Below are 26030 nucleotides of genomic sequence, written 5' to 3'. Positions count from 1 at the left end.
CCATATTTCTCTTTCGAACTGCCGCTGGTACTTCTTCTTCGTTATTAATTTATTAATATCTCTTCTCTATTAATAAATGTCATTTTATTTTGAAGAATTTCATTTGTCTCTTTACGTTTCTCTGCGTCTTTGTTATTTTGGATTTGATTATTTGCTATGATCATGATTCTCTGTCTCTCTTTCTAATTGTGAATTATAATTACTTGATTAATTAATTGACATTTTGATCTGTTCCTGAAGATACAAATTAATTTCCCATTTTTCAGAGTATATTTCAAAGTATATTGTAAACCAAAAGTTCTCTGGAATACCAAGCATGAGGTTGGTTCTTGTTTGTTGTTTTCTTTCTTTGTTGATCTAATGTGTTCTTATCTCTCTCCTTTTTTGTAACTTCTGAAGACATATCTGTTTTGGTGTTGCTTTGTTCAAAGGAAAATGACATGATATTTTGCAGTTGAACTTCAACCCCCTTCCCCGCGGTTCTATTATTTTCCCTTGTATTCAAAGCATGTATGAATATATTGAATGATTTTTGGATGGGGTTGGAATATAGTGAACTATATTCTGTTTGATATTTTGATTATGCATGTGTGATGATTAATTATATGGATATCACATGCTATGTTTATTGACAGTTTGCTAAGAGGTAGTTTCTGCGCTTCTGATTGTTCATATATTTTTCTTGCTTTCTATTTACTGTAGACACAAATCCCAACTATTTCCCTAGTTCTTGTTTCTTTGTAGGCAGGTTTATTTCTCCTATAATTGGAGAACTAAGTAAGAAGTACCCTCATGTAACAACATATAAGATTGATATTGATCAGGTATGGCCTATTTTCTACAATGTAATGCAGGTTTAAATCATGGACAGAGATAAAATTTATGTATTGGAAAACTATTTTTTTAGTTACTAAGCTTTACTACTCATAAGCTGAAATAGCTTAATTTTTTTTTTGGTATTTCTACTATGTTCTGGTGTTTTGCATAAGATAAGTCCATGCTCCAAGGCAGCTGAAACCTGAAATTTTGCCCTTTTCTGCTATGTGTTCCAGGAAGAAATTCAAGGCACATTAGGCAAGCAAGTTACAGATTACATCTGTGGTAATTGTTTAAGCTTTTAGTTAGAAATTCATTTATTCTATTATTCTTTTGTATACATAAAATCTTACATAGGTATGGACCATATATCTCACTGTGTCCATCAATCACACTTATCTTCATATTTATAATCCCTTGTGCCGTTGTGCAGCCAACACTCCATTTTTTTCAAAATGGAAAAAAGGCTGATGAACTTATAGGTGCCGATGTTGCACGAATGAACCATATTACATAGAAACTCTTCAAGTAATCCTTCAAATCTTCACTTTATGTAATGTTTTGGTTGCTGTTATTTCCTTTCACTAAAGTTTTGCATTGCTAGCATTTCACGTAGCAATGCAATGTTCTATTCTGCACGTTATTATTTTCCCTTGTATTCAAGGCATGTATGAATATATTGAATGATTTTTGGATGTGTTGGAATTTATGTTTTCTTTGAAAAGGAGAAATGGAAGCCCTCACTATTGATTGGGATAATTTGGTTTTCTTGGCAAGGTTTTGTATAGCTTTATCAATAAAATGTGCAATTTAATATATCTTATTGAACTTTACTCTACTTTTGGGCAGACACATGATCTCTGTTAACATATTATATTGATAGAAACTAAAGAATACAGAGAAAGAACTTTGGCAGATAAGCAAGAATGAAAATAAAACTGTGATTAATATATTGTGATTGTATTGAATGAGCAAGTGTGTTTCACATTATCAATTTCATATATACGAATTTTATCCTTTTTTTCCTGAGACTTTGTTAAACTGTCGGTTTTGCACTGCTATCCATTTGTCTTTCTTCTTGGAACACACCTATATAGTGATGAATGAATATAAAAGGGAACAGAGGCAGAGTTTAATTCGAGAGAGTAAATTGATTTGCAGTTTTGTTTTGTTGCTTATGGTCTATTTAAGGCCAACTAATCCATTTGTGGAGTGTGTAAGTTGTAACTCACGCAATATGAAATTGCCTTATTAGAGCTTGTAAGTGAACAGATCACAATTTCTCAATGTGAAAGAGAAGAAAAGAAAAGGGGAAGAAGCCATCTATTTTGAGCAGAAAAATATTATACACTAGAAAATGCATGCTTGCTTGAACATAGAAGATTAAAACTTACTACTGTATGATCACTAGTCGTAGGATATATATATTTAGTAGTTTGTTTTCCACTTGTTTTTGTTAATTACTGTTTTTAGACTCATATAAAAGCACCCAACAGGTGCCTATCCTAGCTATATACAGGAACTACTTGAAAGAATATAAATTCTTCACTTTATTACAACTGTGGTGATGATTGGCCTCGTTCCTAGTGAAATAAATAGCTATTGCTATTGCTTGAGATAGTTTATCCTTCTTGATTTTTTTTCCTGTAAAAGAACTTGCAAATACCAATTAAAGTGCAAGAGCTAAATGACTAGTTGCTTTCCAGTTTCCATTATTCATATTTTTTCCTTTATAAGGTTTGAAGCTGCCTTTTGATGTGTTTTTTCTTTCATGTCTTGTAGTAATTAGCCTCATGCCGTAAAAGAATATGCTTTGATTCTTCCCTTGAGACATATGATACTACAACTGACCAGTTTCAAATTGCACCTTGTAGATGGTAACTTAGAATTTTTGTGAAAAGCCATGCTAGTTGGTGAGAATCCTTTCCTTTAATGACATTATTTGATAACCCATCTAATGTGACAAGATTTTGTTGTTGTTAGTATATGATTGCTGATGCTTCTCTTCAGTTTGTATATAATTGTTAGTATATGATTGCTGATGTACATATGTGCTGCATTGTTCTATCTCAAAGTTAGCTAGATCGCAATAAATCTCTCTAACCTAATAATGGAAGGCAAAATTGCATTAAAGAATTTGCTTCAAGTTCAAGAATTTGCATTGAATTCCACTCATGATTCCTCTTCTGTTAGTAATAATAATACTGTAAGTTCCTATATATCCATGTGATGTGATGTTATTGCATAATTAATAACAATTCTTGAATGATTTGTGCATCATCAGCTAGATCTACTCTTCTGAGTTTGAGCTTGAATCCTCAACAAAATCAAAATTAGTCCCATACCCAAGTAAGTAATAATATAAAGATAAATTTCATTTATTGGTGTTAAGTGGGATCAAGCCCATTTCTTAAGATCTAAATTATATATGATTGTAATTAAGTAGAGTTAAAAACCAAACCAAAAGGGTTAAGGGACAGTGAGAAGAACTTAAAAGTTCTAGTTCAATTCAATTTGATGTTACCAACATTACTACTATTGTTCTGTATTTGATCGAGTCAATTAATTAATTAATTAGTTTTAGGCTTGGCAACCTCGTATCTGTCAACATTTTTATCTGTGTATGCGCAGCTGAATTTAAAATTGGAATAGCAGTAATTCCTTCTTTTGAGTTAAGCTTCAAAGTCATTTTTGAAATTAATAGTGTATATTGAAATTATATCACCTTGTTAGTGAGTTAAACAAATCTCTCAAAGATACTGCATTTTTCAGTGAGTTAAACAAATCTTCAGCGACCACAATTTGAATTGTAAAGTAGAAAAAGAGCTTCTTTCTCTTAAATTGTATCTTATTTGTATTAGATTGAGTATAAGTAGATATGTAGTTATTTGGCTTGTTAATTTTTATGTCACAGGCCAACAAAGTCATGAATAATGTTACAAAGGAAAAAAAAATTCAAGTCTTTATTATATAAATAAATCAGCCATTAGAAATTGTGATATATTTTCTGTCTTTTATAAGAAAAATGAAGCTTCCTTAGCTCTATCCAATTTTTTCTCCTTACTTTTGTCAATTACTATTATACCCTTTAATTCAATTTTCATTAACCTCTGGTTTGTAGATTTTCAGGAGCAGCTGTATTTTTATTTTTTAACTTTAGAATCTCATCATAGTGTTATTACTAATGTTGCTTCCTGGAAGCTGCTTAAATAGTGTTATTTTTATGCTTAAATTTAATGTTGTAGAATAATACCATATATATTTGGAACTATTGACGTTGAGAATTTTTTTATATTTAGAATTATGTCTTATATTGAGGAATTGTGTTATAAAAGATTTAGTTTTTAAATTTTGATATTAAAAAATATATTTTTAATTTGAGAATATGTAAATGAGATGAGATTAATGAATGATTTGAAATTAAAAATAAATAACTACAAGGTTTGTGGAGGTTTGAAAATCTCACAAAATGATTAATTTGTGTTAAATTGAAAAGTCAATTTGTGGGGGTTTTAAATTGCCACAAAAGTGGTTTAAAACTGCCACAAAAATTCAATATAAAACCCCCCACTAAACACATATAAAACCCCCCACTGAATAGATTGTGGAGGTTTTTAAAAACCTCCACAAAAGACCTCGTGACACCTCAAATTTTGGGAGTTTTAGAAACCTCCACAAACCATTTGGTGAGGGTTATAAACCTCCACAAATAAGAAAAAAAAACTGCCAAAAATAAACAAAAACCTTGTAGTGATAATTGTATGTCAAATATGATAATTAAGCATTGTTATGAGGGTTGTTGGCAATATTAATGTTATTAGTTTTAGTGTTATGGTAATGTAAGAGACTAAGTTAGTTTTAATATACCGTATAGTTAAACTGAGATAACATTGCCATTCTCATTTTGTAAACACCCCCTTTTTTTATTTTATAAAAGAAAAATGCTTTTTGCTATCTATAGGGTTGCATATGGATTGGATAATATTCGCATATTTGGGAAATTATCCGTATCCGATCCAAATATTGCAGATATTATTCGATCTGCACTCTGATAGGATTAGATAGCAGATTTTGTAGTGATATCCGCAGATTTGATCCACAGATCCGCGGATCTGCACTTATAATATAAAAGCATAGTTCAAGATACGCAAACTCTAATGGCCTAACCCAGACACCCCCCTCTTACGGCGCTGCTCTCCCTTTCTTCTTTCACCCAGACCTAGTCTCATTCACTGTCTTAGACTCGCCTCACTTCTATCGGCTCCACCTCTATCACCGCCGTTCACTCCGTCAGACCGTCACTGGTACTCGTTAATCATGTCTCCTCCATCGTTCAATGTCCCAGACTCACCTTTCTTCTTCTCTCAGGCTTAGAGCTCCTTTTCTCAAAGCTCACTTCTAACCTCATCCATCACTACCATTCATCTCCATCACCTAGTCACCTCACTTCGCTCCTCCTCGCCACTGCTCCTCACCGCTTGCCGCTGCCGCTCACGCTTTTGCCGCTGCTCCTCGCCCTCCTTGCTACTGCTTCTTGCCCTCCTCACCGCTGCACATGCTTCTCTAGTACAGATCTGCTTATTCTCTTTCACTCCTGCTTTATTTCTCTTCTAAATTAGGGTTCCAATTTTGTTTTTGTTTTTAATTTTTTTGATTGTTTGATATTTAAAATGCAGATATGTTCCTGGATATTTTTCTTGATTCATTTCAATTCTACTTCATTAGTTTTGTTACTACTATTAAAAAAAATTGTTTTTAATTTTTGAAATGTATATCTTTATTATTGTTTTTGTGGCTGTAATTCAGTATAAATATTGATGCTACATTAGGGTTCTAATTCTATTTTTTAAAAATTTTTGTTGATTCTTTTAAATTCTAAAATCTTATTTATTTTTGTCGATATATCCGATACCCGATCCGATATGAAAATGTGCAGATAGGGTCGGATCAGATCCGAGCACAAAAGTGCGGATATTGGATCCAAAAAGATTAGTGCAGATCGAATAGAAATTTCAGTCATATCCGATCCGATTCAATGCTTGTGCAGCCCTAGCCGTCTACATGAAGTCCTTTTGCTGTTGTTATTTCCTCATATGCCCCCCATTTAGAGGCATATTCATGGTTATCAGAATGTTTTTCTATTTGTTCAATATTGTTGACTTTGTTTTTAGCAAAGATTTGCATTATATTTACATTAAATATTCTGTGGGATAATTCACATGAATAGATAGTTTGGGGTTCAACATTACGTAGATGTTCTAAATCAATTTTTGTTACATGCCTGTTCTAAACACCTTTATGGATAAGCATGCAATATGTAAATCGAATTAATTAATCTAATTCGATTAACCACTATACAACATATACAAAGTAAACCGAATCAATTTGATTCGATTTACTACTTATACAACTTGATTCTATATTAATTTTAAAACATAAATGTTAATAAGAAAATACCTTCTATTTGGATTCAAATAAAATAGGGTAAAGTATGGTTTTTTGTCCCTAACTTTTTAAAATTTTCAAAATTATACTTAACGTTTAATTTAGTTCAATTTTGTTCTTAATGTTTAAAATAAGTTTCAATTTTACCCCTATCATTAAATTTTTGACAATCAACAATTAGTTAAATATATATATTTTTTCAATTTTACCCTTAATCCAAACTCATCATAACTCTAACCTTATCCTTTATTCTTCCATTAACCCACTCCACTACAACTACTATCACCTGTACCCGTCCAGACCATCACTAACCCCATATCATCATCATCAGACTACAAGAAAACATCAATTTTGCTATGCTTTTAAAGCATGGCAAAAAGTTAAAAAAGCGTAGCGATAGCTTTTTGCCATTTTTTAGCTATCATTACGCTTTTGAAAGGGTAACATCTGCAAGCATACCGGTAGCTCTATCGCCAAGCTTTTGTTGATCTATTGGCACGCTTTTTTTGCCATGTTTTCAACTATTGCCATGCTTAAAAGCTTGGCCGTATGTTAAAGATATGGCTATACTTTAAAAGTGTGCCAATAGTGAATGATACGACTACGTTTTTGAAGCGTGCCAATAGTGAAAGATATGGCTACACTTTTGAAATGTGCCGATAGTAGATGATATGGCTACGCTTTTAAAGTGTGACTTGATGTGTGGAAAACGATCCAACACAAAACTCACCGGCAAGTGTACCGGGTCGCATCAAGTAATAATAACTCACGTGAGTGAGGTCGATCCCACAGGGATTGAGGGATTGAGCAATTTTAGTTTAGTGGTTGATTTAGTCAAGCGAATCAAGTATTGGTTGAGTTGTTTGTATTTGACAGAAACTAAATTGCTTGAAATGTAAAGGGAGAAGGGGAAATTGCAGTAAATGAAAGAGTAGGAAAGTAAATGTGATGAATCTTAAAGAGCAAGTAAGGTAAATTATAGAAACATAGATTGCAAGAAATGTAAATGACTGAATCTTAAAGTGCAAGAAATGTAAATTGCTTGAATTATAAAAGGAGTTGGGAATTGGGATTGCAGAATTTAAACTAGAACAAATGAATTGCAATTAAACAGAAGAGTAGAGAATTGATTGAATCAAACTAGATCTCAACAGAAAAGTAAAAATACTTTGAGAATTTAAAAACAGAAAGTAAGCAATGCTTAATTTGCAGCAAATTTAAAAGAGGTTGAAGATCTCAGGAGTGGAAGAGACTAGATAACAAGTCTAGATCTCAAATCCTTCCTTGATCTAACAAGAACAATTGCAAAAGAAATAACGAAAAGTAAATTGCAGAATTAAAGAGAAGATGAAGCAGTAAAGTAAACAGAAATGGAAATTCGATTATGCAGAGAAAGTAAACAAGAAATCTCAAGGTGAGATTGAAACAGAAGTTCTTCAATTCTTCACCCAAGATCAAAAGCAAGAAATTAAAGAGTACTCAAGCAAGAACAAGGAAGAAGAGAGATCAATTCTCCTTCCCAATTCTCTAAGATCCAAATTCAAAAGTAAAAAGCTCAAAAATGAAAATGACAATTAGAAGGAAAATTCAAAGTAAAGTCTAGAAGTCCTAATTACATCAAACTAGCTCCTATTTATACACTTTCTATTCTTGGATTTTGGAATTTGGATGGGCTTTTGATTTGGTGAAGAAATGAATTAAGTTGGATTTTTAATTCAATTTTCAGCCCAATATTGCACCTCCCAGGGGTAAGCTCAGTTGGAAAACCAAACTGAGCTCCCAGGTGTTGCTGTCCGTGTCATTTGGTGCGCGTCCCAACCTTGGTTGAGTGTGTGACACTAGAGCTCAGTTAGAATTTTGAACTGAGCTCTAGACTGTGTCAAGTGCGCGCAATGCTTCCTCCTTGGTGTGCCAAAATGCTTGTCACAGACCCTTGGTGTGCAAAATTTGTGCGCCAAAGTGTTGCTTGGCCATGTCAAAGTGTGGGGGAGAAGGGGGAGGTAGTGCTCAGTTGGAAAAACCAACTGAGCTCCCCTTGTGTAGCGCTTAGCTTTGCACTCCAAGGTCCCAGGTTCAAATCCTAGTTGAGGAAGTCTGAAGCAATTTCCTTTGGAAGAGTGGGTGCTCCTCCCTTGTGTTTCCAAGAGCTCCCTGGTTCGAACCTTGGCCAATGCACCTTGGATTATTTTCCTTGCAAGCTTGGTGGCGCTCCTCCCTTATGTTTCAAAGGATTCCCATGTTCGAAACTTGGCCCAAGCATTTTAGCTATTTCTTCTTGATTTTTCTTGCAAGGAGTAGCGTGTGGTTCCAAGTTCGAACCTTGGATGAAGCATTTTGGCTATTTCTTCTTGATTTTCCTTGCAAGGAGCGTTCCTTGCCTCCCCTTGGTCCTTGGTTCAAAACTTGGTGGCTTCCTCCCTTGGAATTTCATTTTGAATTAATTTTGAGAGGTCCCCGATAAAGCTCACTTAGTGAACTGAGCTTTATGTTGTTCCCTTGCTTTCTTTAGTGCTCAGTTGACTATTTGAACTTAGCTTGGTGCCTTACTTTCTCTCATTTGTCTTTGTGAAGCTCAGTTTGCTTTCCCAACTTGGCTTCTATTCTTCTTTGATTTTTGCCACGCTTTTTCTTTCCTTGGACATGCTTCTTAAGCCACGCTTTTCTTATTTTCTTCTTTCTTCACCTACAATTAATCAAAACAACCAATCAAAGTATCACAAAATTCACAAGGTTTATAAATAAATTAATTATCAATCAAATTTAGCTTAAACCTCATGATTTTGTATTAATTAAAGGGTGGTTGATTGATTCAAAGAAGTTATGCATTTTCATTCCAAATTACTTACTTAGAATGCAAGAAAGTGCATAAAACCTAATAGAAACAAAGAAAAAGGCTAGTGAAACTAGGCTAAGATGACTTGTCATCACAACACCAAACTTAAAACTTGCTTGTCCCCAAGCAAGTACTTAAACATAAGAGAAGATAGAATGAAATAGATAAGTATGCATGTCCTTATTAGGCAAATAGTTAAATTTGGGTTATGGGGTTTTATGCAGATCAAAAGTAACTCATTTATTACTTGCTGTCAAAACAAACTATGTTTCCTTAAGGGTTCACCAAGGTTGCTGCTATAATTCCTTACCTTTTTGCTTATTTCCCTTGTTAGCTTTTTCTTCTTTCTTTTGCATTTCAGAGCTTATTACTTATTAAAGGCTTGGTGGCAAATGTTGCAGTGGCCTTTGGCTTAATTTCACTCAACATTTCTTCACCACAGACACATGGCTCACCTTTTTCTTCCTAGGATCATTGATGCCCAGCATCTCTTTGGATCACTAAATGTTTTGTAGCTAGGTTGCTCTTTATTGTGGACTTTCAGTTGACAATCCCAAATCAGTTAATCTAAGTTGCTAAGTTTTAAAATACTCCTTAGAACCTACTTGTCCAAGCATATCCTAGTACATAAACACCACAGGCATATGTCCTAGGGTCCAAGCTATTGGTGTCTAGCCTTATTGTTTGTTTCCTTGCCAACTTTTGGCTTTTTCTTCTTTCTTTTTCTTTCTGTTTTGGTTTATTTTCAAGGGGCTTTCATTAATTAAAGGATCATAGCAGCAAACTGGCTTAAGCTTCAAGTAACAAGTCATTCTTCAGCATTTATTCTATGAACTATCAATTGAATCAAACACACACCACCATTAACTTTCATTCTAACTTTTGCAACATTGAACAATTACTTTTCTAAATCAAACATCTTTCTTTTATTCAAACAACAAGGGAAAACAAAACAAAGTATTCAAGTTAATGAGTGATGACAATTATTATGCAGATAACTTTCAAGCAAAAAGTATGCAGATAGCTTTCTTCAACATGTACTTCCACTTGCAACTAAATAATCATTCCAGCCAGACATAAAGGACTCTCTGAATTAAATCATTACATAACAACAAGGATCAAGAATAGGTACAACCTGTTGAGTTGCAGTTTTCCATTCTTCCTTCTATTTGCTCCTTTTGAGTTGTAATTCAGGTGTTCTTTTAATTTGTTGGCTATTTTTCTGCCTGCTCCTCAAATGTTGCTTGCTGTTCAACCCTTTTAGGTATTGGTAAATCTGCAAAGCTTGTGTGTGGGCTCTCGAACTTACTTTGGTGTGTGAACACCAAACTTAGTTCCTTTCCAATATTTCTCATGCAATAAATTATATGTGAACTCTTTTTCTTTTTCAAAAGAAATAAACTAATGACTTGGAAATAGCAAAATAGTTAACTAGTTTATCTAAATGCTCAAAGCTAGCATTATGCAGGAGGTGAGAATATGTTTTATGATGAGATTTTGGTGGAACACCAAACTTAGAATCCTTCATTCTCCCTTATATTGTTTTGGTGTGCAACACCAAACTTAGCTTTTTGCAATATAGATAAGGCTAATTAACCTCTTTGTTGAAATAACTGTGAAAAGAAACTACCTCAGGTTGGGTTGCCTCCCAACAAGCGCTCTTTTATTGTCATTAGCTTGACATTGACCCCCTCTTTTATGGTGGTTGGTGACTGTAGTGCCTCAACTTGTCCCCTCTGATTGTGAGCTTCTTCTTTGTTCCTTGGTGCTCTATCTCAGCATGTTCTAGTGAGAGTATTTTGCTCATAGTATAGTAATCATCGGTCTGTTGGCTTGCTCCCAGTTGTTGATAGATTAATTTCACTTTGTCACCTTTGGAGAGCCCTTCTGTTGGAATTTTTTTGTTCTTCCAACCCTTTTTGATTCTGTTTTTGTTTTTCTTCCCTCCTTTTGTTGACCCTTCTTCTTTGACAATAGGCTCCCTCTTGAGATTTCTTTTCTTAGTTGCCAATACTACAATGTCCTCTTGAGCTTCTTCATTATTTTGCACAGTCTCTTTCTCTTTTTGACCTACTGTATCATCTATCTCTTGCTTGGGAGGGCAGTTGTTGTTTGTCTTGTTGATTCCCTCCTTCCACTACAGATTCTCTTTGTCTGTTTTCGTACCATCCTTCTTTCCATTAATGCTCTATGTTTCTGGCAGTACACTCAGAGTGACACTTTCATCATGCATCCTGAGGGTTAATTCTCCTTGCTCTATGTCTATGATGGCCCTAGCAGTGGCCAAGAATGGTCTTCCCAGTATGATGGAGTCGCCCTCATCCTGATCTGAATCTAAGATCACAAAATCTGCAGGGAAGATGAATCTGTCTACCTTGACTAGAAGGTTTTCAATTATACCCCTGGGGCATATCACTGACTTGTCCACCAATTCTAGAGACATTTGTACTGGTTTCACCTCTTTTATGCTTAGCTTTTTCACTAGAGAGGCAGGCATTAGATTGATACTAGCTCCTAAGTCACACATCACCTTGTTGATGGTCATACTGCCAATGGCGCAGGGTAGAAAGAAACTCCCAGGGTCTTCGAGTTTAGGAGGAAGTCCCTTCTGGATTAGCGCTCTGCATTCCTCAGTAAGCAGTACAGTTTCATTAACTTGCCAACTCTTCTTCTTGTTGATAAGTTCCTTCAAGAACTTTGCATACAGGGGCATTTGCTCAAGTGCTTCAGCTAAAGGAATATTGATCTCCAACTTCTTGAAGATTTCAAGAAATTTTGGGAAGTGTTGGTCCTTAGTCTCTTTGTTGAACCTTTGAGGATATGGCAAAGGTGGTGTGAAGTTCATTTCCTGCCTTTGTTCCTTGGTTGGCTCTTCAATCGCTTCCTTCCCTTTTCTTGATTTTTGTGGCTGATCTTCTTTTTCTTGAGCTTGATTCTGAGTTTGCTTGCTTGCTGTTACATCCTCATCATTGGCTTTCTCTTCTTCAGCTTGTTTCTTGTCACTTTCTTTTGGCTTCTTGGTTGTTTCTTCATTTTTCACCAGGATCTTTCCACTCCTTAGTTGTATTGCCTTGCACTCCTCTTTTGTATTAGGAATGGTGTCACTTGGTAGTGAGCTTGATGGCTTTTCAACGGTAATTTGCTTGGAGAGTTGTCCAATTTGCCTTTCCATATTTTTCATGGAGGCTTCCTGGTTCCTCAATGTCATCTCTTGGTGCTTCATCATCTTTTCCATTAAGAGCTCCAAGTTGTTAATCCTCTGAGAGTCTTGTGAGATTGGTTGATTGTGGGGTGTTGAGGGTTGAGGATAAGTGTTTTGATTTGAGGCTTGGTTATTGGGTGGATGATGGTTAGAATTGGGGTAGGTGTTTTGTGGTTTTCTGTATGTGGCTTGGCTATTATTCTGTTGGTTGTTTTGGTTTGTGTTTTTCCAATTATTTTGGTTTGAGTTTCTCTGCCATGGCTGTTGAGTTTGATTGTGGTTGTCTCCCCATCTGAGGTTGGGATGGTTCTTCTATGAAGGGTTGTAAGTATCACCATAGACTTCATTTAGCCCAGAATTTTGGTTGTGCATGTACTGGACTTGTTCTTGCTGTTGCTCCTCTTGAGTTTCTTCATTTTGCCCCCATGTGGTTAATGGTTGGCTAGTGTTAACTGCTGCAACTTGGAGGCTATCAATCCTCTTGGCCATTTGCTCAAATTGTTGTTGAATTTGCTGCTGCATCATCTTGTTTTGAGCCAAGATTGAGTCCACTCTTTCCAATTCCATCACTCCCTTCCTCTGTGATGGTTGGTGTTGCCTTTGGTGAGCAAAGAAATATTGGTTGTTGGCCACCATATCAATGAGATTTTGGGCTTCCTCTGCCATTTTCATTAGTTGTAAAGAGCCTCCTGCTGAATAATCCAAAGCCTCTTGAGATTTCAGTGTCAAGCCTTCATAGAAATTCTGCAATCTGTCCCACTCACTGAACATTCCTGGTGGACACTTCCTGATTAGAGCTTTTGTATCATTCCCATGCCTCATACAAGGGTTCAGCATCCATTTGTGTGAATGTTTGCAGTTCAGTCTTCAATCTAATAACTCTTTGAGGTGGGTAAAACTTGGCAAGGAACTTGGTTACTAGATCATCCCAATTGTTGATGCTGTCTCTTGGGAAGGATTCCAACCATTGAGTGGCTTTGTCTCTGAGAGAAAATGGAAATAGCAGTAGCTTGTAACTGTCAGGGTGCACACCATTGGTTTTGACAGTGTCACAAATCCTCAAGAAGGTGGACATGTGTTGGTTAGGGTCTTCAAGTGGTCATCTTCCATAAGAACAATTGTTTTGAACCAAGGTGATGAGTTGTGGCTTTAGTTCAAAGTTATTTGCATTGACATTTGGGATAAGAATGCTACTCCCACAATGTCTAGGATCTGCACATGTGTAGGAAGCCAAAACTCTTCTCTGTGGTGGATTATTGTTGTTATTGGCTTTCCCTTCTGTTCCATTTGGTGGGTTTGTTAAGTGTTCCTCCATATCTTGGAATTCTTCTTCTGACTCCTCTTCTCCAATAATGTTTTTTCCTCTTTCAGCTCTTCTTAATCTTCTGAGGGTTCTTTTGTCTTGTTCACAAAAAGTGGGTATAACTCTCCTTGTACCTGACATACAACCAAAGCATAAGAATCACACAATACTAGAAATGCAACAACACTTCAATCCATTGCTGAAGTGAAATGTTAGTTGGCTTAAGCAAAAATTCAAACAGTTAGTGTGTTTGTCAAAAATTAAAGAAACAGAAAATAAAAAGTGCTTGATCTAGATCTTCACTTCACTTAATCATTGTCAATCTAATTCAATCCCCGGCAACGGCGCCAAAAACTTGATGTGTAGAAAACGATCCAACACAAAACTCACCGGCAAGTATACCGGGTCACATCAAGTAATAATAACTCACGTGAGTGAGGTCGATCCCACACGGATTGAGGGATTGAGCAATTTTAGTTTAGTGGTTGATTTAGTCAAGCGAATCAAGTATTGGTTGAGTTGTTTGTATTTGACAGAAACTAAATTGCTTGAAATGTAAAGGGAGAAAGGGAAATTGCAGTAAATGAAAGAGCAGGAAAGTAAATGTGATGAATCTTAAAGAGCGAGTAAGGTAAATTGTAGAAACTTAGATTGCAAGAAATGTAAATGACTGAATCTTAAAGTGCAAGAAATGTAAATTGCTTGAATTATAAAAGGAGTTGGGAATTGGGATTGCAGAATTTAAACTAGAACAAATGAATTGCAATTAAACAGAAGAGTAGAGAATTGATTGAATCAAACTAGATCTCAACAGAAAAGTAAAAATGCTTTGAGAATTTAAAAACAGAAAGTAAGCAATGCTTATTTTGCAGCAAATTTAAAAGAGGTTGAAGATCTCAGGAGTGGAAGAGACTAGATAACAAGTCTAGATCTCAAATCCTTCCTTGATCTAACAAGAACAATTGCAAAAGAAATAAAGAAAAGTAAATTGCAGAATTAAAGAGAAGATGAAGCAGTAAAATAAACAGAAATGGAAATTCGATTATGCAGAGAAAGTAAACAAGAGATCTCAAGGTGAGATTGAAACAGAAGTTCTTCAATTCTTCACCCAAGATCAAAAGCAAGAAATTAAAGAGTACTCAAGCAAGAACAAGGAAGAAGAGAGATCAATTCTCCTTCCCAATTCTCTAAGATCCAAATTCAAAAGTAAAAAGCTCAAAAATGAAAATGACAATTAAAAGGAAAATTCAAAGTAAAGTCTAGAGGTTCTAATTACATCAAACTAGCTCCTATTTATACACTTTCTATTCTTGGATTTTGGAATTTGGATGGGCTTTTGATTTGGTGAAGAAATGAATTAAGTTGGATTTTTAATTCAATTTTTAGCCCAATATTGCACCTCCCAGGGGTAAGCTCAGTTGGAAAACCAAACTGAGCCCCCAAGTGTTGCTGTCCGTGTCATTTGGTGCGCATCCCAGCCTTGGTTGAGTGTGTGACACTAGAGCTCAGTTGGAATTTTGATCTGAGCTCTAGACCGTGTCAAGTGCGCGCAATGCTTCCTCCTTGGTGCGCCAAAATGCTTGTCACATCCCCTTGGTGTGCAACATTTGTGTGCCAAAGTGTTGCTTGGCCGTGTTAAAGTGTGGGGGAGAAGGGGGAGGTAGTGCTCAGTTGGAAAAACCAACTGAGCTCCCCTTGTGTAGCGCTTAGCTTTGCACTCCAAGGTCCCAGGTTCAAATCCTGGTTGAGGAAGTCTGAAGCAATTTCCTTTGGAAGAGTGGGTGCTCCTCCCTTGTGTTTCCAAGAGCTCCCTGGTTCGAACTTTGGCCAATGCACCATGGATTATTTTCCTTGCAAGCTTGGTGGCGCTCCTCCCTTATGTTTCAAAGGATTCCCAAGTTCGAAACTTGGCCCAAGCATTTTAGCTATTTCTTCTTGATTTTCCTTGCAAGGAGTAGCGTGTGGTTCCAAGTTCGAACCTTGGATGAAGCATTTTGGCTATTTCTTCTTGATTTTCCTTGCAAGGAGCGTTCCTTGCCTCCCCTTGGTCCTTGGTTCAAAACTTGGTGATGCACGGAAAACTTGTCTCATAACAAATTTCCTTCGGCAAGTGTACCGAATTTGTCGTCAAGTAAAAACTCAAAATAGAGTGAGGTCGAATCCCATAGGGATTGATTGATCAAGCAACTTTAATTAGAGGAATGTTCTAGTTGAGCGAATCAGAATTTGGGTTGAGAATTGCAGAAAATTAAATGGTGGAAAAGTAAATAACAGAAAAGTAAATGCTAGAAATAAGGAGCTGAATGTAGATGACGGAAAATAAATTGCAGAATCTTAAATGGGAATGGAGTAATTGCTCATAAAAGTAAATGACAGAAATTAAAGAGAATGGGTAAGATCAGAAATGGGGAGTTCATTGGGCTCAGGAGATGTTGCATTCTCCGGATCAATTTCATTTTCATCTCTTCCTCAATCAATGCACTCATTGATCTCCTTGGCAATCTTAAGTGATCGAATTACAATTCCTTGTAATTCAATCTCTCAAATCTTGATCAATAGCCAATTCCTTGGTCAATTGCTCATGAGAAGAGATGAAGTATGTTCACTGATTATACCACATGCATTTCCCAAATCAAGTGTTGAGAGGATTATAGTCACATATCCATCCAAACCCAATTTGGTCCAGCATGAGAAAGCATTTCTAGCATGATCTCTTCATTCCTCTTTCAAGGTTCAGAAGAGATCCAAGTTTGAATAGCCTCTTTTCCAAGATAACTACCCAATTGGATGAAGATCGAAAGCTTTCAAGTAAAATCAAGAGAAAAGATAGAAGAAGAATAATGAAAACTAGTATTGATCCATCAAATTACAACAGAGCTCCCTAACCCAATGAAAGGGGTTTAGTTATTCATAGCTCTGGAAAATGAAAACAAAGATGGAGAATACATGATGAAACTAGAAGTGCAGAGAAAGTAAAATACAGAGAGTAATTCTATGCCAAGAGGCTCCCTATAATTTTCCACTCCCTAAATAATTCAAAGCTACTCTTATATATACTACACTTCTGATCTTCTAGTTGGCTCTTCAAGTCTTGGGTATGGGCCTTTGGATCTTGAGTTTGAAGCAGTTATCTTCTTTATTGGGCTTGGCTTTACCTGCAGAGAGAAAGTGTGAAGTGGGCAGAGACTTTAGCTCAGGACGTTAGTGGTGTTAACATTCAGTGAAAATATGGGTTCAAGAACGTTAGTGACAATCACCTTTTTCACTAACGTTCCTCACCCAAGTAAGAGCCACGTTAACCTCAACGTTAGTGGTACAAACGTTGCCACTAACGTTGCCTCTTTGTCCTTCGCACACGTTATTGGGACTTACCTTTCCCAATAACGTTGAGAAGCCTCCTCCTTCCCTACGTTAGAGTCCACGTTAACTTAGTTAACGTGGCTCCTTAACGTAGGCTTGCCAACCTTCGAGAACGTTAGTGACATTTACCTTTGTCACTAACGTTCCAATGTGCCCCTAGCTCCCACGTTAGAGTCCACGTTAACTAGGTTAACGTGGCTGTGCTAGCCATCTCCAATGTTAGTGATAAAGGTGAATGTCACTAACGTTGGCTCATCATCTCTCCTCCTCACGTTAGCTTCCACGTTAACTAAGTTAACGTGGGAGTTAACGTGGCTCATTGTGGCTTGTGTGGGCGCCTTCCAATGTTAGTGACAATGTTAGGTGTCACTAACGTTGGTGATCACCTTCCTTTTTCACGTTAGCTTCCACGTTAACTAGGTTAACGTGGGAGTTAACGTGGCTTAATGGGACTTGTGTGGGTTAATCCCAACGTTGGTGACAATGTTTGGTGTCACTAACGTTGTCGATCACCTACTTTCTTCACGTTAGCTTCCACGTTAACTAGGTTAACGTGGAAGTTAACGTGGCTTATTGTGACTTGGCCAACGTTAGTGACAAAGTTGAATGTCACTAACGTTGGCTTCCCCTTTACTTCTTAACGTTAGAGGCCACGTTAACTAAGTTAACATGGCTCTTAACATGGCCACTTATGAGCTTGGTCCAACATTAGTGACAAAGGTAAGTGTCACTAACGTTGGCTCCATTTCCTTTTCTCCACGTTAGAGTTCACGTTAACTTAGTTAACATGACTCTTAACGTGGGCAACGATGGCTTCGAGAGCGTTATTGGCGATTACTTTTCTCATTAACTTTGCAAGTTACTCCCATTCCACGTTAGGAGTTATGTTAGTTAGATTAACGTGGCTGCTAACGTAGTTCTTCCTTGCTTCCTTTGTCCTGAAATCAAGCAATAGAGTGCATCAAAGTTCGAGTCCAAGTCATGGGAAATACAACATCCAATTTGTCATTAAATTCATGCAAAATCCTCATGAAATCATGTAAAGTGCACAATGTATGCTTGAATCAAGATGTAAGTGAATATCTACCCAAAACTAGCTTATTTTCTAAGGAAATGCATGAAACTACCCTAAAAACAGTTAAGAAAAGGTCAGTAAAACTGGCCAAAATGCCCTGGCATCACAACACCAAACTTAAAGCTTGCTTGTCCCTAAGCAAGTACTGGAACAAGAGAATGATGAATGGAATGCCAAGAGAAATGAGTCATTCTTGTGGAGGTCATGTCCCTGGTTTTATGGTGGTTTCATGCATAGCAACTTAGATTCATTCCTTTACTGGCTTTCAGACCTTTATCATGTCTTAGAATACTCACTGTGATTGCATCCCATGAGACTTTTATTCATTGATCCTTTTATTGTTATTTCAGGGCTTATTTGTGTTCTTAGGCTAAGTGCTCTGTAAGGGGGCGACTCTTTAAGATAAGCTTTCAGCCAACACTCCCGAACCAGTTGGTTCAAGATGCTAGGTGTTAAGACACCCCTACGGACTTACTTCCTCAAGTCTCTTTCCCCCATACATACACACCACAGGCATATAGTTTATTTATTTTCTTTTCTTGAGACCTTGGTGTCCAGCACCTCTTTGGGTTACTAAATGCTCTGTAGTGAAGGTTACTCTTGATAGTGGACTTTTAGCTGATAATCCCGAGTTAGTTAACCCAAGTTACCAAGTGATAAGGCACCCCTAAGAGCTTATTCATCCAAGTAGATCCCTCACACAGGAGCACCATAGACACATGCCTCAAGATTAAAACCATTGGTGCCTAGCCTTATTGCTTACTCTTTTTTCTTTTATTTTTCAACCTTTATTTGTTCTTTCCCTTTTTCTTATTAGGATCTTCTTATTTAGCTAGTCTCATGGGGTGTATTCAAAGCATAGTATTCATGACAGATAGTTGTCTTCCCACCTTGTGGTTGAACCAATTTAGCTAACTTATGATCACACCATAAACTCATGAACTTACTCCATAGTATGAGCTCCTCTCTGGTCTTTTGAAACACTCATTCTCTTTTTTATTTGATTCAAAGGGACAAGCATACAAGTTAGTAAGGAGATGATGCAGTAACATAAAGACTAGCAAACATAGACCTATTCAAAAAAAACTTAAAAGACAGAATTTAAAAAGGTTCAAACTACTATGGAAGCATGTTCTATTTCATATAAGATCTTCCTTATTTAAAGCATAGAGAAAAATGGACCAAAGAAGGAACTCCACCACCTTTTACTCGTGTGGTTGCCCATGCTCTTTTCCTTGTTTGTCCTCTTTGTGTCCTCTTGCATTTCCTTACATCCGTGCCAATCTTGCTTGCTTCCAATCCTCAAGTGCCTTCCTTACTGATTCATGATTCTCTTCCACCTTTCGTCTTTCTTCTCGTGCTAATTCATCCCTCATTTCTTCGTACCTTGTAATTCTTGGATGCAATATAGGCAGCTGTCCTACTAAGTAACCGAGCCTGGCTTTAGTGTTTATATGATGCCCAGTCTCGCTCAGGTAAACTCCTTCTGCGAATGCCCTTTGCTCGTCCAGTAGTTCTGCCTATTCTATTTGTCTTCGATGCATCTCATGTATGTGTGCACCTTGATGTGCTTGGATGTTGATTAGCCTCTGGATGGATTTTTGTTATTCATTTTGCCTCTGTTCCATCCTGTGGAATGTTTCACCCCATTGTTGTCCTTGACTCAGTTGTTGCTCTATCATTTGCTTTTGCCACTCCCCTTGTTGAGTCATCCATCTTGAGAGTGATTCCTCTTGCTGCCCCATCATCTGTAGTTGAAGCTCTTTCTGTGCTCCTTGGCTTTCCAAATATTGTCGAGATAGGCCATCAATAGCTTCCTGCAGTTGGTGCATATCCAAGGTGACTGGTGCTTGCCCTTCTAAGATTTGTCCTTCTACTACTTGAGGGGCTGGCCTCTTCCTTTGCTTCCGTTGAGGCAGAAGGGATGCGGTAGCATGCATTCGTCGAACGGTTATTGGAATGCCCTCTTTTATTCACACGGGGTCCTCATCTTCAAATACCACCCCAGCTTTCTTGCACAGTCGGTAAATAGTGCTGGGGTAACCTAATGTTCCTCTTGAGTCGCTTTTCTCTGCTATTTTTCTAATGCCTTCTGCTATGAGTTCATGAACCTTGATTTCTCCACCCTGTACTAGGCAATGTATCATAGTTGCTCGATTAATATTGACCTCTGAATTATTTGCAGCTGGGAGGATGGACCTCCTTACGAGTTCAAACCACCCTTTGGCTTCTGGGCTAAGGTCTCCCCTCTTGATGAACCGGGGTCTTCCATCTGCATACCTCTCCCAATCAGCTGCTATGACACAGATGTCAGTCACGATTTCTGTGAGCTCATCATTGTTAGGGCTCTTACTTATCCTTGCATGATAACTGGGCTCATCAAAATGTGGTGATTTCAAGTGAAGAGTTCTTGTTATAGCATTTGGGCTGAAGTCTACCTCCTTTCCTCTTACATAGCTTTTGAAGGTTGGGGCGCTGGTTTTGTCTTCTCTAACCACATTTGCGTAGAACTCTTTGATGAGGTTTGCATTGATCTTCCCCTCTGGATTAGTGAGCCTTTGCCACCCTCTTTGTTTAATTTTCTCCCGAATCTGTGGGCACTCATTTTCATTGATTTGGAAGGTTAACTCAGGCAGTATCTTCTTGATCTTGATCCTTTCAAATTCTTGTTCATGGAAGGCAGTTTTGAATCTCTTCTCATCAAAAGGAATGTTCTCCATTGGTTCCTTCCTCTTTTGCCTCTTGGAGCTTGATGATGCCATGAATTTGAGTTGCTGTGTGAGGGGATTGGAAGGTAAGGATAGATGAGGAATTTGGTTGGTTAAGACGAGGTGTGATGAAGGGATTTTGGATGCCGAAAGTGTGAAGTGTGGAGAGTGAGAATTTGAATGTGAGGGGTAAGTATGCACTAGGACTCATTTATATAGGGAGATTATGAGTGAGTGGAGGGTGTGGATTGATGGAATGGTTGCTTGATGGACGGTTGGGGTTGTGCATGGAGAAAGGACAAGGATCATCACTTTATGATGGGGATTGCTCGGTCTTCAAGGGTCCCATTCTTTTCCATGTTGCATCGCAACATTTTCCAATGCATTTCCTTTTGGGAACAAGTGGGTAGTCCCTCTTCATGAAGTGGCCGAACCTTCCTTATTTCATTGTCCAATCAATCTCCTTCAATGCTCCTCTCCTTTTCCCTATAAAGATCAAATAAGAAAAGTAAGAATTAATATCATAAAAAAAACAAGTTAAACTTTACGGCTAGAATAATAAAAAGAAGAAAAGATTTTGTTTATTCATGAACTCCAACTAACTAACTAACTGTGTATCCTTATATGCACATTGGTGGCACCATGGGGTGACACCAAACTTAGTTTGGAGCACTGTGATGAAAAGTTCTGTTCAAAGCTCCAAGACTAGCATGCTCTCAGTTGCATTCATGCTTTCTTGGCATGCTTTGAACACCAAACTTGTTCTTCACTATATACTGCCTATTAAGGATTTCACCAAGTGTTTGTCAAGTCTGGGTTGGAATTCATGAATATTGACTTATTCACTATTTTCTAAAAGCATATAAAACATGGGTTGCCTCCCATGAAGCGCTTCTTTAGCGTCACTAGCTTGATGTTTCTCCCTCATCAGGGTGGTTGGTAATGCTTAAAGTCCTCCCCTCTTGCTGTGGACTTATATCCATTGGTTGTATCAATGATCTCTACATGTTCCAAGGAGAGAACCCTGTTGATAGTGAAGATCTTAGGTAACTGTGATGGTACAGTGGGGAGATTAGGGGGGATATCTGGGAAGTAAGCTGAGATCACTTTATCCCCTGGAGAGAAGTCCTCTGTAGCGATCTTCTTGTTCCTCCACTCCCTTGGTACCTTCTTCTTTGTCTCTTTTGATGTTGCCTTACTCTTTGTGACTTCTTCTTCTAAGGGAATTTTGTTGTTGTCTTCACATGTCTCTGGTGGTTTAGGTTCCTCCAGCTTTTCCTTGAGCTGTGACAACTGCTTATTTCCTTGTTCATCAACCAAGGGCTTTCCCAGATGGGCTGGTTGTGCTTCACTGCTTGCTTCCTCTGTCAGCATCTCATTATGATCTTTGCTTGGTTCTTTGTTCTCTTGGTCTGATTCTTGTGAGAGTTTGAAGACATTAAAGCTGAGTCGTTCATCATGGATCCTCAATATTAGCTCCTCTCGCTCCACATCTATGAGTGCTCTGGCTGTAGCTAGGAATGGTCTTCCCAATATGATTGGGTGAGTGTGACTCTCTTCCATGTCCAGAATGACAAAGTCTGTGGGAAGAAAGTATTTCCCAACCTTTACCAACACATTTTCTACCACTCCTATTGCTTGTTTTTGAGTTTTGTCTGCCAGCCTGATGACTACATCTGTGGGCATTATCTCATTGATCTTCAGCCTCTTTACCAGGGATAAGGGCATTAAGTTGATGCTTGCTCCCAAATCGCAGAGTGCTTTATCAAACATTGTTTCTCCTATGGCACAAGGGACATGAAAACTCCCTGGATCTTTTCTTTTTGTAGGCAACTGTGGTTGAATGAGGGCACTGCACTCCTTGTTCATCACTATAGTTTGGCCTCCCTTGAGTGAGCTTTTCCTGGGAAGCAGCTCCTTCATATACTTGATGTATGCAGGCATTTGTTGAATAGTCTTGATGAATGGTATGTTGACATGCAGAGATGCAAACAAATCTAGAAACCTTGAGTATATTCTCTTCTCCACAGCACCATTGAGCAGTTGGGCAAAAGGTGCATAGAGTCTCAGCAGCTCCTGTTTTGAGATTTCTGGTTCTTGGTAATCTTTTTCCTCCTTCTCTGTTGAGGTATCTCCAGGTTATTCTGCCGACTTGTTTGGCTTGTCCTCAGTCTCCTTATCACTTATAGTGACCATCTTGCAATCTTCCCATCTTACTTTCTTTGTTTCACCTCTCGGATTCTTCTCTGTGTCACTTGGGAATCCATCTGTAGGTTTGGAAATCTGCTCAGAGAGATACCCCACTTGGGATTCCAACCTCTTGATTGTGTCTCCCTGGTTCTTGAAATTGGCTCGCACTTCCTCCTTGAATGCCTTGTTGTCTTGAATCTCTTTGCCTATGCCTTCAAGTAGATTCTCAATCCTTGAGAGTCTGTCATCAAATGATGGTAGATTGGGATTAGAGGTGGAAGGATGAGGTAAGTTATTTTGGTTTTGATATGAATGTGGAAAGGTGTTGTTATGGGGGTGTTGATATGGTCTAGATGTGAAATGTTGGTAGGCTGCATTGTTGTTGGGATTTGAACGTCTTTGATCTAGGCCTTGGTCTTGTTGATTTTCCCACCCAAAGTTTGGGTGATTCCTCCATCCAGGGTTATAAGTCTTAGAGTATGGATCATGGTTTTGCCTAGGTGAATTCCCAATGTAGTTGGCTTGCTCCTGACTACCCTCTGCTTCTTCATTCACTCCTTCTTGGGTTGTTGATGAAGTAGTGATTGCTGCTACTTGGTTCCTCTCCATCTTCTTGGTGAGGTCAGCCAGCTGCTGGGTAATGAGCTTGTTTTGGGCCAGCAGAGCATCTACATTGTTTAGCTCCATTACTCCTCTAGTGTTGCCTCTTTCAGAAGCATAGAAATAATCATTCTCTGCTACTGTTTCAATGACATCTATGGCTTTCTCAATGGTCTTCTTCTTGTTCAAAGATCCTCCGGATGAATGGTCTACTGCCATCTTTGATTCATATGACAGGTCTTCATAGAAAATGTACAGCTGCACCCATTCGTTGAACATGTCAGGTGGACACCTCCTTGTCAGGTCCTTAAACCTCTCCCATGCTTCATAAAGAGTCTCACCATCTTGTTGCCTAAAAGTTTGGACCTCAGCTCTCAGCCTATTGATTCGTTGAGGAGGGTAAAATCTTGCTAAGAATTTGTTTACCACATCTTCCCAGGTTGTCAAGCTCTCCTTCAGGAAAGACTCCAGCCACTTGGCTGCCTTATCCTTGAGTGAGAATGGAAATAAGAGCAGTCTATAGGCGTCAGGATGAACACCATTAGACTTCACTGTGTCACATATTCTCAGGAAGGTGGTTAGATGTTGATTGGGGTCTTCTTGGACACTTTCTCCGAATGAACAGTTGTTCTGAACAAGGGTGATGAGCTGTGGTTTTAGTTCAAAATTGTTGGCATGGATGGTTGGCTTTTGAATGCTACTTCAACAGTTTCCTGGGTTTGGATTGATGTAAGAGCCTAAAATTCTTCTATCCTCCCCAGCATGATTTGCTCGACCTCCTCCGCCATGGTTGTGAGCCTCTTCTTCATGATGGTTTTCCATGTTTTCTTCTATATTTGGTTCGAAGTATTCCTCAAAGTATTCCTCCTCTTCCTCAGCACCAACTACACATTTTTCTGTTGCTTCCCTTCTTAATCTAAGGAAGGTCCTCTCAGGTTCAGAATCAAAGGAAGTTGAAGCCCCGCTTCTTCTCCCTGTCATACAACCAACAAGTACAAGCAAGGAAAATAGATGCAGAAAGTATTTCTGTCAGAATGACTGTTAGTGTGAGTGATGCAATATATCAAACAGTTAGTGGGTTAGTGAAATGAATGGTAAATAACTAAAAATGAAAAAGTAGGGGGAAGGGAAGAAATTAACTAAAACTGAAAGTAAATTACTCAAACAGAAAATTAAATCAAACAAAACAAAAATGCTCAATCTAGTTATCCTCCAATTTAATCATTGTTGATGCACAATCAATCCCCGGCAACGGCGCCATAAACTTGATGCACGGAAAACTTGTCTCATAACAAATTTCCTTCGGCAAGTGTACCGAATTTGTCGTCAAGTAAAAACTCACAATAGAGTGAGGTCGAATCCCGCAGGGATTGATTGATCAAGCAACTTTAATTAGAGGAATGTTCTAGTTGAGCGAATCAGAATTTGGGTTGAGAATTGCAGAAAATTAAATGGTGGGAAAGTAAATAACAGAAAAGTAAATGCTAGAAATAAAGAGCTGAATGTAGATGATGGAAAATAAATTGCAGAATCTTAAATGGGAATGGGGTAATTGCTCATAAAAGTAAATGACAGAAATTAAAGAGAATGGGTAAGATCAGAAATGGGGAGTTCATTGGGCTCAGGAGATGTTGCATTCTCCGGATCAATTTCATTTTCATCTCTTCCTCAATCAATGCACTCATTGATCTCCTTGGCAATCTTAAGTGATCGAATTACAATTCCTTGTAATTCAATCTCTCAAATCTTGATCAATAGCCAATTCCTTGGTCAATTGCTCATGAGAAGAGATGAAGTATGGTCACTGATTATACTACATGCATTTCCCAAATCAAGTGTTGAGAGGATTATAGTCACATATCCATCCAAACCCAATTTGGTCCAGCATGAGAAAGCATTTCTAGCATGATCTCTTCATTCCTCTTTCAAGGTTCAGAAGAGATCCAAGTTTGAATAGCCTCTTTTCCAAGATAACTACCCAATTGGATGAAGATCGAAAGCTTTCAAGTAAAATCAAGAGAAAAGATAGAAGAAGAATAATGAAAACTAGTATTGATCCATCAAATTACAACAGAGCTCCCTAACCCAATGAAAGGGGTTTAGTTGTTCATAGCTCTGGAAAATGAAAACAAAGATGGAGAATACATGATGAAACTAGAAGTGCAGATAAAGTAAAATACAGAGAGTAATTCTATGCCAAGAGGCTCCCTATAATTTCCCACTCCCTAAATAATTCAAAGCTACTCCTATATATACTACTCTTCTGATCTTCTAGTTGGCTCTTCAAGTCTTGGGTATGGGCCTTTGGATCTTGAGTTTGAAGCAGTTATCTTCTTTATTGGGCTTGGCTTTACCTGCAGAGAGAAAGTGTGAAGTGGGCAGAGACTTTAGCTCAGGACATTAGTGGTGTTACGTTCAGTGAAAATATGGGTTCGAGAACGTTAGTGACAATCACCTTTTTCACTAACGTTCCTCACCCAAGTAAGAGCCACGTTAAC

General features: G+C 37.8%; 1 non-coding gene across 1 annotated transcript; it reads left to right on the top strand.

Moving 5' to 3' along the window:
- The first annotated feature begins 23809 nt into the window (after positions 1-23809).
- LOC148580357 (small nucleolar RNA R71) lies at positions 23810-23913 on the top strand. The gene has a single exon (XR_015895936.1). It is a non-coding gene; the product is annotated as a small nucleolar RNA R71 (small nucleolar RNA).
- The last annotated feature ends 2117 nt before the right edge of the window (positions 23914-26030 follow it).

The sequence above is a fragment of the Arachis ipaensis genome, chromosome B10 (assembly GCF_059453495.1).
Source record: "Arachis ipaensis isolate K30076 ecotype BB chromosome B10, ASM5945349v1, whole genome shotgun sequence".
In the NCBI taxonomy this organism is placed as follows: domain Eukaryota; kingdom Viridiplantae; phylum Streptophyta; class Magnoliopsida; order Fabales; family Fabaceae; genus Arachis; species Arachis ipaensis.
The sequence above is the reverse complement of the archived record's forward strand: the minus strand, read 5'-3'. Positions and strand labels throughout refer to the sequence as shown.